The 6,042-nt window shown below is 36.7% G+C and overlaps 1 pseudogene; it reads left to right on the top strand.

Moving 5' to 3' along the window:
• LOC149836863 (carbonic anhydrase 2-like) lies at positions 1–4,168 on the top strand (annotated as a pseudogene).
• The last annotated feature ends 1,874 nt before the right edge of the window (positions 4,169–6,042 follow it).

The following is a 6,042-nucleotide window of genomic DNA, read 5'->3' as shown; positions in this document are numbered from 1 at the left end:
ATGGACGGAATGCCAGGGAATCCATTGGACAGACTGCGCCAATGATTTGAACACTTTAAGAAGGAAGTTTATCAGTTAAGTACCAGTGTTGTATCTTTGTTCCAAAAATTCTTGATATCTGCACTTTCTAGTTTCTGTAGTTTCAACATATTGTTCTACAAGATCTTGGTTTAGAAACAAAATCACCCTTAGCTCCATACTGAATTTTGATATGTAGTGCTCTTCAATTCTCCCTTTGTTTTTATGGATTCTATTTGTGTGGCCATCTAAAAAGTTACATGAACTGAGGCATTCTTCTTGAAACCCATTGATGTTTCTACTAATTATTCTAAATGCCACAATGAACATGGATATAGAAACACCATGTTTCATGAATTTTGTCATGTTAGATATGATCTCTAAATGCAACTTGTATGCATTTTCTTGTTTTATTTACTTACGAACTGCTGTTTCTTTCAGGAAACAACCTGAGGTTTTCCAGGCCCTGACAAAAGGGCAAAGCCCCAAGGTATGATTATGGGATTACCTTGTTAACTTCATCTAAAAATGGTCACATACACCTAGAATGAGACCTAGCTGAGGGTCTCATTGTGTTGTGAACTAGAGAGACCTGTTAAATCCATATGTGGGTCAAACGTAGAATCCAACTAGAAAAGAGATTGGATCTAATCAGATCAATTACATTCGATCATAATCTGGATTGAACACACATTCTGGATGTGTTCAAGTTAAAATTTGACCAACAAAGTACAAAAACAGCTTGTATCCATATCCAGAATTGAAGAAATGTGGACCTGTCCGGGACCAATCATGGGGATTGATATTAATTTGGATGTTATGCCCAGAATTCAGGCTTAGTTGGGTTCAAGTAAAATTTGGTTTATGGACTTGAAATTACTAATTTGATTAAGCGAGTATGCATCTTGAGGAGTTTGAGAAAGAATCTTTTGGCCCATTGGCTTTAAAAACAGCTAGTGGATCTTGATGGTCAGAATCTCGTGACTTTTAAAGCAGATCCAATGCCTTGGCTAAGCAGGCACTGGGGTCCCGCATGCAAACATGCTCTTCCTAAATCATGTCAAATCAATCTCAATCCCTTGCCAACTAGCTGAGCTGCCATGAACATATCATAAGGCTTCCTCAAATCTAGGAATGCAAACAGTTAGTGAACCCAATCTAATCAGATTTGCATTCAGATTCTGAGCGACATGAAATATGGTAATTAATACCGCATTCGAATCTTTTTAGCTAATTGGATACATTTGTATTTCAGATTCAAAGTTAATACTACATACAGAATTGCAAATTTGATTATTAACTTGATGCCATATGCTCTGCTCTATCTACCAAATCTGACTAAAAGGATTCATATTTGGTTGGATATCTTTTCCGTATCCGATCCATTGAAAACTCTACTCAAATCTATTATGTAATAATTTGGACAGTAGATTATATAGGCCCTTATAGTATTATTCAATAACTTACTTTTTTTTTCTTTTTCTTTTTTCTTTTTTCACTTCTTTATTCCAGTACATGGTCTTTGCTTGCTCAGACTCCAGGGTGTGCCCCTCTCACATTATGCAGTTGCAGCCAGGGGAAGCTTTCATGTTTAGAAACATCGCAAACATGGTGCCTCTATATGACAAGGTATCAACAAAGCGACCAGACATGGCTTTTGCATATCATTTTCAATAAATACAAATTCAAGGTTCTTTTTTTTATTAGTGAATTTTTAACTATTATATTTTGATCTTATTGGCTATAGGCAAGATATGGTGGGGTCGGTGCTGCTATAGAATATGCAGTTCATCATCTAAAGGTATGCATTCCTGCTTGTCTGGTTAAGGTGATGTTGCAAGGCTTCTATCAGTTCTGATGAAAAAATGTTGTACAATTCACATAGAAGCTCAGAAATATTATGAAAAAAAGAAAGGAAAGTGAATAACTTAGAGGAAAGAGCATATGATCCAAATGATTTAAATATCCATGCAGTTGAAACAGATCTCGGAATCAACTTGTAATTCCCTTAAGTATTCATCCCCTTGATCATTTCCACTAAGTTTAAAAGACTTAGATCAATTCTTTATTTCATCTCATGAAAAAATACTATAAAATTACAATTTCAGAGGAATGTCTAGGATTTTGATGTGATAACATTGAACTTTCAGAGTTAATAATAATATCAATAGTGCCATATCATTGTATTAACATCATTTTTAATATTGAAAATAATACTAATGAAGAAATTGTAGCAGTAGCAGCAGTAATTTGAACACGAATAATATATTCTAGGCATTAAATGAAACAAATAATTAGAACGTATAGTAATGCCACATTGTACTGACCATCAACTTCATTAGTAGATGATAATTGGCTATGTTCATATATCATAATTACTTCTTTCATTTATAGCTATTTTTCATTCTTAGAAATATTTTTATTCAAACATTTTACTCTTATAAGTTAGGTGCAAGAACTCATCTATAATCCGTTACTGCATCGATGTCAGCTCATCCACATTCTAATTATTTGGCATTTAAATTGAGGGCATTTATCAAGTTCCTTTTGCCAACTTATCCAACACACTCTTCTTAGATATTATTGTATCTTTTTGTTTTTATGACGAGGAATCCTACTAGGATGTCAGAATACTGCTTCAGGTGGGTTTGTACTCAGTGTGGACCAGTTTCCTGTAGAAAAAACCCTGAGAAATAACCCCTTTATCCATTAGGAAAGTGCTCCCAAAATTTACTGTATATGAACAAAGAGAATCTCATCTAAAAAAAATTGATTTGAACCCAAATGAGATTCCAATCAATCCTTTGTTCAAACATTTTCTAATAATTGTCTTCCTCTTTATTTTGGTGAAGGTGGAGAATATAATGGTAGTTGGACACAACTGTTGTGGTGGTATAAAAGGCCTCATGTAGACGATGGCACCACTAGCAGGTAATTAGACAAGGTCATGCATTCTTCTATTAAAAGTACAATGTTATATTTAGCCAAGCACTATATATGCAACACAATGTAAGTAGTGATTTTTTTTTGAGAAATAAAAAATTTATTTATTTAATTTAGTGAATCAATAAGGAAAATAAAAAGTATTTTCAACAGCTAACAAGGGCAAAGTTGTTTTAGTTGGTAGAACTATTTACTTGCGATTTTAGAGGCTCAAATTTTGTGGGTAGATAAAGGATGATCCAGATATGCATCTTAGTAGTAATATCTAATTTGTAAGAGGAGCAAGTCTTGGATTTTTACTGCTATGAAGATCAAAATGGGTTCTTGAACTATATCTGCATCTGACCTGATGTTAGACAGATCGCCAGACAGTATTTCAACCAACCATCACACAGTGCTCACATGAGATGCTGTGGTTTATTCAGTGACTTCATTGAGGACTGGGTGAAGATCTGCTCTCCTGCCAGAGAAAAGGTGAAAACCGAACACGCCCAGCTCTCCTTTGCTGAACAGTGCGCCAAGTGCGAAGTGGTACTTTCCTTCTTTCTCATCACTCATCACACACACACACACACAGCGAGAGAGAGAGAGAGATTTCAAAAGACTGGTTCGATCATCATGAATTTTTGGTTGGTTGGTTTGAGTGTGCAGGAAGCAGTGAATCTGTCTGTGCACAACCTGCTGTCCTACCCCTTTGTGAAGGAACGTGTAGCAAACAAAAGTTTGTCTCTGTATGGAGGCTACTACAACTTCGTTGATTGCTCATTTGACCTATGGAAGGTCGATCAAGGCTGCACTGCGGTGTGATGCTGCCAGACCACCAACTATTGCACTTCTGTTTGTGGACTTCACAAGTTTTGATTCTTTTTTCTTTTGTTCTTAGCTAATCGAATGATGATGATGCCTCTCTTTATTGAGCTAGAAAATGTAAAAAAAATTGACAGTGGTGATTTCACACCCTTCAATTTGATATTGGTCATGAATCATTTTTTGCTTGTTGTTTATGTACCTTCATCTCTTTCTGTTTGCACCATGACCCAGTTGCATTTCTATTCCTACTGTTACCACCATTTTTTTTTCTTTTTAGATAATCAAGGGCACATTGGCCAGCCTCAGGTTGCTAAAACCATTGAGGTCCCCTCTACCCACCGGGGAGTACACCCAGCTTCACAGCTTCGACCTTGCAACAAGGGATGCAAACTTGTGATGTCCCTTCAACTTGGTGACATCCACAAGTCGCCACTACCAAATAAGCAAAGTCCTTATGAGCCCTGCTGTCTGATAAGGAAACCCATTCTACTATAGAGGTTACTCCCAAGAGAAAGGAAACCCCTAAGAAATCAAGTTTCTTATGTAATCAAGAAATATTATCAGACACTTGTTTCCAAAAGAACTCTTATCAAGATAGGAGTCCTTGGCCTAGTTGACTTTTTTGAAGGTTTAGATTAAGGAACTCCTAACTGCCTCCTTGTGTATATATGCATGTATTGAGTACTTGAAATTTAATAAGAAATAAGAAGAGAGGTGAGAGTTTGGGGCATAGGATCTGCAAGGAACCGAACCACATTAAAATTTGCATCTCTTGTGTGTGATTATAATATGGTATAAGAGTCATAATAGATCAAGATCTCCTCTCCTATGCCAGTAAATACAAATTTACTTTTTTGGTAACAGCCCTCAATTCTCTGACCCACTCTCTATTGGAGTGTTATGGGTGCCCTTGCAGTATGTCACTATAACAAAACCTGGTGTTGCATATTCCCTGTATAAGGTCAGTCAATTTATGCATGCACCTACAGAAAGTCATTGGTCTTGTGTCAAACACATTCTTTGTTATTTGAAGCACACATTACATTTTGACCTTCAATTGCATAAGTCAAGCTCTTTGGTTCTCGCATGATACACTGATGTCGATTGGGTAGGCTCCCTTGATTATCATAAATCCACTGAGGGTTATGCTATGTATCTTGGTAAAAATCTCATTTTTTGGAGATCCGCTCCAACACTGAAGGAGAATATCATGCACTCACTATAATGGTATTGTTGAAGTTCTTTCCTTAAAATACCTCCTTGCAAAGATGGGTATATAGTTACCATCTTCATTGGTTTTGTGGTGTGATAATGTTGGTGCCACCTACCTTGCTACTCACTCAATTTTTCATACAACAACAACTACAACTACGCCTTCATCCCAAAACAATTGGGGTCGACGATATGAACCAACAAAGAAAATCATTATGGGTCTTCCACATGAATCCTTCTCCTCCATTCATTTCTATCCAATGTCATGTCCTCGATGAGGTTCAAAGCATTCATATCCTTTCTTATCACCTCCATCCATGTCTTCCTAGGCCTACCCCGACCTCTTTTAACTAATATATTTTCCCATTTCTCCATCCTTCTAACTGGAGCATCATTAGGCCTTCGTCGAATATGTCCAAACCACCGTAAACGATTCTCTCTCATCTTATTTTCAATGGGTGCAACGCCTACCTTCTTACGTATCTCCTCGTTCCGAATCTTATCTTTTATTGTATTTCCACACATCCATCTCAGCATACGCATCTCAGTTACACTCATTTTTTGAATATGATGTCTCTTGGCAGCCCAACATTCCGTACTATATAGTAAAGCGGGCCTAATAGTCGGCCTATAAAACCTTCCCTTCAACCGCAATGGCATTCTACGATCGCACAACACTCCAGGTTCAAAGCATTCATATCCTTTCTTATCACTCAATTTTTCATAGTCGAAGTAAAATATATTGAAGTTGATATTCACTTTGTTCAAGATTAAATTGCTAAGAGACAGCTACATTATGTCTCCCAATCAAGTTGTTGATATTCTCATTAAGCCACTCACTACCACTCATTGTAATATTCTACAAGACAAGCTCACCATGCAACCTAGCCCACTGAGCTTGAGGCTGTTAAGGAAACCAATTCTACTATAGGAGAAGCTCTTAAGAGAGGAAACTTCTAAAATAAAGGAAACCTCTAAGAAATCAAGTTCGATATGTAATGAAGAAAGTTTCTCAAAGAGACCAAGTGTTATATGACCCACTCTCCTTGTTTCCAAAAG

Source organism: Nuphar pumila, chromosome 5 (genome assembly GCF_984573655.1).
Source record: "Nuphar pumila chromosome 5, dmNupPumi1.hap1.1, whole genome shotgun sequence".
Lineage (NCBI taxonomy): Eukaryota > Viridiplantae > Streptophyta > Magnoliopsida > Nymphaeales > Nymphaeaceae > Nuphar > Nuphar pumila.
Note: the sequence above shows the minus strand (reverse complement) of the source record. Positions and strands in the feature narration are given on the sequence as shown.